Below are 12,050 nucleotides of genomic sequence, written 5' to 3' on the forward strand. Positions count from 1 at the left end.
ACATCTACATGGGTGAAATCTATGATAATCTGGAGGTAAGTATGTGTACAAGGAAGGGATAAAATGGGGCATAGGGTTACCTTTGGGTGGGGCTTTGGGGTTTGAGTGGAGCTAGGGATGGGCGGATGGGTAATATTGCCCAAGAAATTGGGGGGAGGGTGGGGCAACACATGAACATAGGAGATTGTCAGGTGTTGGTTGAGAGTATAATGCTGAGAAAACCTTTTCAAAATATAACTAGGAAAGTTACCTGTTTAAGATATTCAAAGGGGATAACCTGATGCAGGACAGACTCCTAGCAAATATGTGAATGCTCATTTTGCCAGAGTGGGTTATACCATTGGGTAGAGACCCATATAATGAGAGTGAAGGTAGACCCACATCCTGGGGAGGACTAATGCTATCAAATAGAGGGAACTGTATCTCTCAAGAGAAATGGTAGCTCCCAGGGCATTAGGGCAGTTGAGCGGGTCAGGCCCTCAGGACTGTTGCAAGTATTTCTGAACGTGGCTCCTCAGGAAATGAAGACTGACTGTCACTGTGGGCCCCAAGGGGAGGGGGAAATAGATATTGAATAGATGGAACCAGAGTAAATGTGAGGGCAAGGGAAGTGTTTCACAAGAGTACACAAGGATGGATATAAAACATGTAATATTACACCAAAAACATATAGGGGACGACAGACTAATAATGTAAACCATAATGTAAAACATAGGATAACTAAAAAATTTAGAAAACTGTATAGCCTAAAGTATAAACCACAATGTAAACACAAATGTTACCTTGTTTGAAAGCTATTGTCTCAATATCTGTACATCAGTTTCAGTAAATATGATATGAATAAGTTAAAAGTTTATCGCTGTGGAAGGGAAAGATTTTATAATGGATATGTGGGAGTACTGTATATTGTATATATGAATTACTGTGATCTAAGTCTCTTGTGAAGAAAAGCTCAATAATTAGGGAAAAAAGAAAAGAAAAAGATAGGATGCAGAATTTTTCCAAATCAATATATATTCTATATCTAACCTTTAAACTAATTGCTATATTCCATTTTACTAATAAGGGAACCTGACATTATATTGGGCTTCACTTTTCAGGAAGTTCTGGATCACAGAGTGGTTCAACAATGGCAGTGGAGGAATACTGGTATGGGTTGTTATTGACAGGGGACATATGGTTGACAGGGAGTTATACAGGGCATGTGTCCAGGGTGCATGGAAATGTTTGGATATACTCATAGTGGAAACAATTAAAAACAACACCTGGGGGGGTACTGGGTTCCTGGCCAGGGGGGGGTGGTGCTCTGTCTTGGTCCCTAGGGGAGCAGCGGCAGTCCCCCAGGTGCAACGGCAAGGACCAGGAAGGAATGAGGGTCCAACAGTGACCCCCTGATACTAATGACTATGCTTGTGAGCCTATACACCTGAAATAAGTACAAGGCCTAGAGCAGCACTGTGCCTAGGGGTTCCCTCCTGACAGCCTCCATGTTACTCAACTGTGGCCAGTCTCAAAGCCAAACTCAGCATGTAAATGCAATGCCTTCCCCCCAGCGTGGAACATGACACCCGGGGATGAGCCTCCCTGGCACCGAGGGATCACTACCAAGTACCAGCTGATGATGTAACTAGAAAATGACCTTGAATTAAAGGTTCAACGTGGACCAGCAGAATATCCGTGTCTACATATAATAACAGGAGTTAAAAATGCTGTTTGACCTAAAGTAAGGGGGAAATGGAAAGGACAAATGAGTTTATATGGCTATGAGTCTCTAAAAAAGAGTCTGGAGGTTGTCAGAAGGATTGCCCTTATGCACGCCTGAGCAGAGTCCCAGAGACAGATAAAGTAGATACAACCCCAGGTAATGGTTCTTTTGAGGGCTAAAGAGACCCACGGGTTCTATGGTCATGGCAGATGGAGTTCACTGCCATGTTGGTTGGCCCTTCTTTGGAGCTGGTGTTTCTGCGTGATGGAACTGGACTCAGATGTGATCTCTTTTCACAAGCCTTTCATGCTACTTTACTGGAATTGTAGTTGGTGATGGGGTTTAAGATATATCTAGGGGATTTGAATCTCTGGACTGACAATATGATAGCCAAGCCCTGAGCCTCAACAGACTTCAGCTCCTACACTCTGATTTATTGGACTTACCCCACTCAGCTAACATCGAGTTGAAGAATGTCAACCACCACACCATGGAGCCTAGAGTGCCTACAACTGAAAGCAGGAGGATTGCATCCAGTATCCATGTGGAATCTAAGCCCCCTCTTGACATAGATGTGGAATGACACAACCAAGCCAAGGTCCACAGGAAGGAGGAATACAGTAAGGATTAGAGGGGACTTAATGATATTCTATTCATGAACTATTGTGGTTAATAATCGAGAAAATGTGGCACTGGTGTGGAAAAAAGTGGCCATGGTGGCTGCTGGGTGTGGGGAATGGGAGGAAGAGATGAGATGTGGAGGCATTTTCGGGACTTGGAGTTATCCTGAGTGGTGCTGCAGGGACAATTGCCGGCATTGTATATCCTCCCATGGCCCACTGGATGGAACGTGGGAGAGTGTGGGCTATGGTGTGGACCATAGGCCATGGGGTGCAGCGATGCCCAGATGTACTCACCAGATGCAATGGATGTGTCATGATGATGGGGGAGAGTGTTACTGTGGGGGAGTGGTGGGGTGGGGGCGGTGGGGGTGAATGGGGACCTCATATTTTTTGAATGTAATATTTTTTTAAAAAATGAATAAATTGGGTAGAATTTGAAAAAATAAAATAAAATAATAAAAATAAATTTTAAAAAATCAATCTATAACCATAAAAAAAAATACAAAAAACAAGGCAAGGTATTGGGGGTAGGGTGAGTTATGAGAATCCTGTGTGATGCTAAGTACGTTTCTTTTGTAAGTTCACAACTATTACTATATACTTATTGTTTATGTTCACTTATGTATGAGTGATACGCTTCCATAAGTTATTTTTTAAAATAAAAAAAAGAGTCAGTTTAAAAAAAAAAGTCAATATAATTCTGGTACTTTGCATCAGCACCCCTTTGACTGACTAATACAGAACCCTACCTCATACCATATACAAAAATCAACTCAGAATAGATCATACCTGAGTATAAGAGCCAAAACTGAAACTTCTAGGAAAAAAACATAGAAAAACACCTTCAGAACATTGTATTGGGCAATGGTTTCTTAGTCTTTACACCAAAAGCTCAAGCAACAACAGAAAAAATAGATAAATGAGACTTCATCAAAATTAAAATCTTTTGTGCATCAAAGGACTTTATCATGAGAGTAAAAAATGAGAAAATATATTTGGAAACTACTTATTGGATAGGAGTTTAATATCCAGACTATATAAAGAATTCCTGCAACACAACAAAAAGACACACAACCCAATTAAGAGATGGGCAAAAGATTTAAAAAGAAGACATACAAATAGCCAAAAACCATATGAAAAGGTGCTCAACATCATTAACCATTAGGGAAATGCAAATCAAAACCAAAATGAGATATCATTTCATACCAAATACAATGGCTACTATTTTAAGAAAATGGAAAAGAGCAAGTGTTGGAGAAAGATGTGGAGAAAGACGAACACTCATTCATTGTTGGTAGAAGGTAAAATAGTATAGTTACTTGGAAAACAATTTGTCAGTTCCTCAGAAAGTTAAGTGTAGAATTACCATATGACCTGGCAATCCCACTTCTAGGTATATACCCAGAAGAATTGAAAGCAGGTGCATGAACAGTTATTTGCATATTAATGTTACAATTGCCAAAAGATGGAAGCAACCCAAGTGTTCACCAATCGATGAATGGAAGAAAAAAATGCAGTATATACATATACTGGAATAATAGTCAGTGACTAATATTCAAAATGACAGCAACATTTTGATAATGAATGGTGGAGAAGGTAGCACAACATTGTAAGCATAATTAACATCACTGAATTATATATTTGAACATGGTTTAAAGGGGAAATTTTAGTTTGTACATATGTTACTAAAATAAAAATATTTTTAAAATCCATAGGAATGTACAACAGAAACAGGGAACCCTAATGTAAACCATGGCCTATAGTTAATAGTGTAATAATAATATTCTTTCACCATTGTGATAAATGTATCACACTAATACAAGTGTTGATAATGGGAGTGGGTAATATGGGAATTCTGTATTTTCTGTATGATTTTTCTATAAACCTACAACTTCTTTAGTAAGAAAAAATACATTAAAAAAGGAAACTGTTATGTTAAATACATTGCCTTGATTACACTACTGTTTGCCATAGCAGCACTTTTGAGCTACCCTGGACTCAATGGACCTGTCTATTGCTATGAAGAAGAAACCGAGTTAAGGAACGAATAAGCAAGTAATTCCCTAAATAAAGAATAAATAGTAGGAATTCCAGTAATTTGTATTTTTGAAAAGGCTAATTTAACATTAACTGATCTGGAAAGATAAATTTGTTGTAAAATCTTCAAGATTTAAGATAGTAATGAAATTTTCCAGAAAGTAATAGAGTATAGTAGAACTTCAGAAAAAAAACAAAACAAAACAGAATGAACACAATTTTACCCTATGCTACAATCCAATATTATCATGTGAAATATTTATGCATTTGCTACATATGTATTTGTTAGACCACATATTTTATTCATCTATTCAGTCAATATCTTCTTAGTATATATTGTTGCTGGCAATTCAACATGGAACAGGAAACAGAATAAACAAAAAATATATAGAAAATAATGTCAGACAATAATAAATGTTATGAAGAAAAAGAAAGTAGGGCAAAGGGGTTGGAGCATGACTGGGGAGAGGAGCAATTTGGGATATGGAATACCTCTTTGAGAAGATGGGCATTTGAGCAAAGGCCAAAATGAAGGCAGAAAGCAAGCAATATGGATATCTCAAGAAAAAACTAAAATGTCAGAGCAAATAGCAAGTGCAAAGGCCCTGAGGCCCAAGATGGAGATATGTTTAGTGTGTTCAAAAATCAAGAAAGCCAATGTGACTGTATCTAAATTATCAAGGGGAGGACTGGTAAGAAATGAGGTAGGAGACGCAGCCAGGAGCCAGATCATGTAGGACCTGATGGGCCATTTAAAACCACTGTCCCTAAATTTTTAAATTCTAGAGTAGAGGTAGGATCTTTGTCCTTATCTTGAACTTGGGCTTGAAATTGCTTGGGTCATTAGAATATGATGGGAAAATGGCAGTGTTATTTCTGAGGCTTGGTCATAAAGGAGGATGTTACATTCACATTTGGAGCCCCGAGCTGCCATGTAAGAAATATGACATTTCTGAGATTGTCATTTTTTGAGGAAGTCAACCTACATGGAAAGGGCACATGAAGTCCCCCTCCCCACTCAGTCAGCAGCCCTAGATGCTCCTCCCTGCAGAAGTCCAGACACTTTGCTCAAATTGACCCACAGAATCCCTGTTCAACTGACCTAGGGGTAGTTTGTTACACAGCAATAGTAACTGGTACATCATGTTAAGAATTTTGGATTTCATTCTATGTGGGAAGCTTTTGGACAGATGACTAATATGATCTGATTTATGAGGTAAAAGGATCACTCTAGTTCCTGTGTGGAGAAGAGACTGTAAGAGAAGAGCAGAGGACAGTTTTGAAGTTACGTTACTGCAGTTGTCCAAGTGAGAGATAATAATGCCTATGGCAGGATAATAGGAAAGGGGTGAGAAGCGAATTGCTGAAGAACCTATTTTCAAAGTAAATTCAACAGGATTTGCAGATAAATTGGAAGTTGTGTGTGATGAGGCAAATCAAAAAATGACATAAAGATTTTGGCCAGAGCAAGTAACTAAGTGAATGAAGGTGTCATTTCTAGAATTAGGAACATGAGAGAGAAAACAGGTTTGCAGAATAGAAATCGAGCATTCGGATTGAACATGTAGCATGCCCATTAGACATCTGAATGGAGATGACGAGTAGGCAGTTGGATACATGAATTTGGAGTTCAGGAGAGAGGCTGGTTTCATAGGACTGTGTCCAACTCTAAGTGCCTCATTTTAGGAAAGATATCAACAAACTGGAGATGTGGATATTTCTGGAAGCCATCTCATTTTTTTTAATGTTGAAAGAAATGAACATCGATTGGATAAAAATTGCTATTATGGTGAAAAGGTCTTTGACTCAGTTAGGACATACCGTTAAGACTCACATTTAAAGCAAGTTTATTCCAATGCCCACTTTCATGGAGACTAGCACAAACCCCCTCATAGTGGATTATCCCATTCCCTACAGGAATTACCATTCCAGAACAAGACATTACTGAGAATTTGGCCTAAACAAAACCCCCAAGCAATACCACAGGTAGAGGCGATTCATCAGTAGCATGAAGTGAAAAAACCTCTAAACAGAGCCAAGCTAAACACAGCGACTACATTCTCATATGTTCCCAGTAAGGGGATCCCTGGCCTATACAAAATTTACCTATTCACTTGCTGTTCCTTTTTGAATCCATTCATATGGGAAGTTATTCTCAGTGCCTGTGGCACAAAAGTAATTCAGTATTCATACTCACAATACTCCGATTTTTCAGTGTTTTTATCTTTTATTCATTAACAGAGAGGCAGCGTCTATGGTGATTAAGGGCCAGATATCTGGGTCCGCAATTCCTGGGATAAGATCCTTGTGCCAGTGCCTGGGCAAGTACCTAACATTTCTGTGTCTCCGTTTTCTCTCAGTGGATTTCTTATGGGGACTAAATAAAGTAACGTGTATAAAGTATTTAAAATACATAGAACCAGCTAAATAATCAGGAGACAAACTGTGTGAGCTGTATTCAGCCATGGTAAAGACAAATGAATTTATATGGCTAAGAGACTTCAAAATGAGTTGGGTGGTCATCAGAGGGGTCTTGCTTATGCACATCTCAGCAGGATCTCAGAGAGAGCCAAAGTAGATACAACCCCAGGTAAGGGTTCTCCTGAGGGCTATGGAGACACCCAGGTCCTACGGTCATGGCAGATGGAGTTCCGTGCCTTGCCAATGGACCGTACTTTGGAATTCGTTCTCCTGAGTGTGATGGAGTTGGACTCAGATGTGACCTCTCTACACATGCCTCTTCTGTCACTTTTACTGAACCTGTGGTTGACACTGGGGTTGACGTATGCTCAGGAGGTTTGAATCTCTGGACTGGACCCTAAGCCCCAGCACAGTTGCAACACCTACTCTCCGGTTTGTTGGACTTACCCAGGTCAGCTAACAGGGAGAATGGTCAACCACCACACCAGGGAACTGAGAGTCTACAGCTGCAAGCAGGAGAATTCCATCCATCAGCCATGTGGGATCTAAACCCCCTCTTGATTTAGAGGTGGAGTGGACATCACCATCCCAGGGTCCTCAAGAGAGAGGAATAAAATATGGATTAGAGTGGACTTACTAATATTCTACTATAGAATTATTATGACTCTAGCAATGGAAGAAATTATATCATTGATGTGGAGAGAGTGGCCATGGGAGTTGCTGAAGACAGGGAGATGGGAAAAAGAGATGTGATGTAGGTGCATTTTTGGGACTTCAAGTTGTCCTGAATGATATTGCAAAGACAGATGCAGGACATCATATATCCTGCCATAACCCACTGAATGGACTGGGAGCGAGTGTGAACTACAACATAAATTATAATCCATGCCATGTAGCAATGTTCCAGATTACTCATCAAACGCAATAAATGTACCACACCAATGAAAGAAGTGTCCATGTGGGAGTAGTGGGGGGTGTGGGGAGTGGGGTACATGGGAACCTCTTATATTTTTTATTATAACATTTTGTGTGATTTATGTATATTTTTAAAAGATAATTAAAAATAATAAATAAAAGCCAAAAAAAATTGCAGGTGTGAACTCTTCCCCTTGCTCTGTAATTTTCTGCAAAGACACTTTCCTGAAGCCCACTGTGCTGATTTCCACCTGCTGACATGCAGTTCACTGTCTCCTTTTCCACTGTCCACCACATTAAAATCTTCTGGATTTGAATGTGTAATCAAAGGGAAAAAGAGAGAATTACTTTGTTAGCCATAAAAACATAGAAAATTTCAAACACATTGCCGAGAGATAATGGAAAATATTCTGGAATTACTTTAACTTGCAGCAGATTTATCCTCTCCCCACAGTGATGGGGAGTGAAAAGGAACAGATATTGAACCCTATTTTAAAAGAGGTGTGGGCACAGCAGTTAATAATATTTCAACCTTAGATATTAAAACAGACAGGGCAGGTGCAGTCCTTCTTCATCTGCTTCGAGAAGACAGCGTTTAAATTTTGAGGGACCACTGGATTCAAACTGGACCCAAGGGAAGACAGTGCGGGAGAAAAACACAAAAATGCAGCAGAAACAGACGCAGGCCTGTATGTCATCCTAATCATCAGCGCCATCCTGCCATCTGTGAAACGAGCCACTTGGAACCCCACCCCTGATCGGGCACTGAATTTCCATAAGGCTGCTGGCATTAAACGTCACTGAGACTACTAAGAAGAGCTGGGAGTACTCTACCTGCGACGGCGCAATCCCGCTCCTTTCCCGAGGTGAGCTGCACAAAGACGTCCCACTGTCCTGGGACTGTGAATTCTCCGCAGACTCGACCTCCAGGACCTCTGCAGAGATGGGGAGCGGCCGCGTCTCCGTGGCGAATCTCGAAACGCAGTCCCCAAACTCTGCCCCTGACCCTCTGCGATTTGGACCAACCTGGGATCCCCCTCCTGGACACTTCGGGCTGTGCTTGCAGAGCTCCTTCCTCCGTGTCCTAGCACAGCCTCGGCGGGAACAAGTCAGCGACGGCCACGAGCAGGAGGCCGCAGCCGCCGGTCAGAACACCCGCTAAAGTCACGGAGAGGTCAGCCTGCCGCCCTGCTCCCTGCCGCGTGCGCCGCCCAGCGGGATCCCCCTCTCCAGCGGCGGCGGCGGCGGCACCAGCACGGCCTCCCTGCCAGGCCGCGCCGGGTCCGCGGGCACCAGGAGCAGCGGGAAGGTGCAGAACGGCGCCAGCCGACCTCCACCCCGCCCCGCGATGACTGCCGTCAACAGGCCGAGTGGCTGCGGGGACAGTTAGCCAGTGACTGGGTGCAGCGCTAGCGCCCCGGGGACGCCGTGGCTGCGGAGGAGGATGTAAATCTTCTCGTCCGCGTCCCGCGCTTGCAGTCCGGTCGCCAGAAAGCACAGGGGCGCGCCCCGGGGCAGCGGCAGCTGAGCTGAGCCATGGAAGGGTGGCGGGGCCACCAGCTGGGGCGCGTGGTCATTCTGGTCGTCCATATGCTCCGGCCCGGGAGCTGCGGGGAGTCACTGTCCAACGCCTCCAACCCCAGCTGCAGTTCCGTCAACTCTTCTCTATCAAAGGGCCGCCGCGCGTGCCTGGTGGTTCTGCACGTCCAGCTCCCCTGTGGTCTGTTCCACAGACACGTAGATGTCCAGCTCCCCTGTGGTCGGGTCCACAGACACGTAGATGGGCACGGCGTCTCCGCCGCGTCCCACCTCGGCCTCCGGCAGCCGGTAGGTGACCTGGCCGTTGCGGCCCAGGTACGGGCCCCGGGCAGTCACCGTGGCCGGGTAGGCGCGGGGCGGGTTGTTCTCCCGCCGCGTGAATTGCGGAGCGTCGTCGTTCTCGTTGCCCACACGCACCGTGTTTGGCCGCATGGTGCGCAGCTGGGGCACCTCGCGACCAGCGTCAGGTTGCACTCGGGGATGAGCTCGCGGTCCAGCGCCGCTGCGGTCAAAACCAGGTGGCTGCGGGCGCAGGTCGGCTGCTGTCGGAAGTGCTTGTGCCCGTAGAGGGCGCAGCGCACCTGCCCCTTGGCGCCCGAGTCCCTGTCGAGGTGCTGACCAGAGCCGCCAGGCTCGCGCGCACCTCCCTCTCCAGCACCTGCGAAGTGCGCAGGCCTCGAGCGCCCCGGGCCCTGCCGAAGAGGTCACTTCCGACAACCCGAGAGCGGTGGCGGCGGCCAAGGGCGACCCCCCGAGAGCGGCCGCCAGCGGGGTTATGGCAATGTCGGGATCCGCGGATCCGCACGATCACCTTGCAGGTGGCGGTGCGGGGCCCCGGGCGGCGGTCCTGCGCCCCCAAGTCCAGTTCGTAGGTGTCCTGGCGCTCGTAGTCCACGGGCCGGGCTCGGGTGAGGGATCAAGCCGGAAGAGGCGGTGCACCTCGGACGGGGTGTGGTCACCGAAGACGAACACCACGAACACCACGTCGCGGTTGGGGCCTTTGTCTGGGTCCGCCGCATCCAGGTAGGGCAGCCCCGAATCCGCCAGGGCGTCCTCCGCCAGCTCCACCTCGTCCACGGCGTCCTGAGAAGGCCGGGCTGAGGTCGTTGGTGTCTAGCACGTGCACAGTGAGGGGGGCCGCGTCAGAGCGCGGCGGGCGGCCGCCATCCTGGGCCACCAGGTCCAGGCTGTAGGTGGCCTGGGTCTCGGGGTCCACCTCCTGCAACAGCACCAGGTTGGCGCACTGGGCGCCGTTTGCGCACGTCTGCAGCTCCACGCGGAGTGAGCTATGTGGCTCCTCCATGCACTCTCTGCAGCCCCATTGGCGCCCATGTCCTTGCCCACCAGCACCTCCAGGGATGTGAGAGCCCACAGCCGCACTCTCGAACACTTCCACTGGAATCTGAGCCCGGGGATGCGCGACGCCTGGTCGTCCACGTCTTCACCTCCACCTCCACTTACACCAGCCGGAGCTGCATCTACGAGAAGCTGACCACGGCGAAGGCCAGGGGGCCTGTCTGCACAGCCGCCCCCGGTCCAGGGCCGTGTCCCAGCAGTCAGTTGCCGGTCGTCCTCGTGCAGTAGGAGAAGCGGGCACTCGAACTGGTTCATCAAGTGGAACACGCCTGGCGTTTCGAGCTAGGAATTAAGCAGGTTGTGATCAGGCAGAACACCGATGACGGTCCTGGGGGCTTCTTTCTCATAGGTGAGGAAATTAACAGTTTCAGTTCAAGACCCTGACACCACCAGCAGCCTCAGAATCAACGAGGATTCCCGTCCAGCACTGTGTGAAGCGTCAGCGGGATAACTGAGCCTCCGGTGAGCCATCTTAGTTGCACAAGAAGAACCAATCGTTGGCTCTGCGTGCACTCAGGCTTCCAGCCCTTTCAAGGCTTCGCAAGGGCACAATCACATCCCATCACTAAACCCTTCGCCCTTGATCGCTTTTCTCTCCCCTGCGCCTAAACGTGCCTCTTCCAAACCCTATCCAGATTACCTAGAGAAAAATATGCATAAAGCAACCATTCGGGCCAATCCACAGAGCCCTGGGTGCCTCTAAAGTGTTCACAGAAGGTCCTGGAGTGAAGAGCTGAACAGTGGCCAAGGCAGTGGATGGGACCATTAAGATCCCTATAGAAACTTACACTATCAAAATGTACCCAGCCTGCTTTTCCAGTGTACTGGCCTCTCACTTTCATAACAAGAGGAGGGGATCTATGGCCTCATTATTTCTTCCTGAGCAGGCTTACATATTCCTCAGACAGAAACATGAGTGCCCTTCTTTGCCATTTCAAAATGAACACATGTATGCTTGTTGCATGCATCCTTTGCCATTCAGTTACCAATCTATGTTGTTATCACTTCCAATATTGAAAGATCCTGGGTGAGCAGCTTCTGGAATATGTCAGGCCATATCTAATCTGGGAAGAACTGTTTTCCAAAGTAATCATTTCTGGAAAGCTTTTCTATAGAAGAGAAACCATTAAAGGTGAAATTTCATTCCTTTCCTCTCCTTTTATGTTAGGAATTATTTACACATGAAGAATCAGTGTCAAACAGTAAGGTTTGTCAACTACAGACCACTGTGAGAGATAGTTAAGAGTAAGAACAAGCTTTAGGAAAATATATTGCAACCAGTCTTGCTAGGAAAGTGCTGCAGACCAGTTATTTATTTTAAAAAGCCCTTAGCTGAAGAACACCGCAAGTGCCCTGGAAACATTAAACCATCTGTGTCAAGCACAATAAATAGCCCTGTGTTCCTAATGTGGGCTATGGGTGGGAGGCTGTTCGTCCCTTCATAGGTAACCTAA

General features: G+C 45.9%; 1 pseudogene; it reads right to left on the reverse strand.

Annotated features, from left to right (window-relative positions):
* Positions 1–9,087: 9,087 nt before the first annotated feature.
* Positions 9,088–11,067, reverse strand: LOC101427276 (protocadherin-8-like; annotated as a pseudogene).
* Positions 11,068–12,050: the final 983 nt, after the last annotated feature.

Source organism: Dasypus novemcinctus, chromosome 28, assembly GCF_030445035.2.
Source record: "Dasypus novemcinctus isolate mDasNov1 chromosome 28, mDasNov1.1.hap2, whole genome shotgun sequence".
Lineage (NCBI taxonomy): Eukaryota > Metazoa > Chordata > Mammalia > Cingulata > Dasypodidae > Dasypus > Dasypus novemcinctus.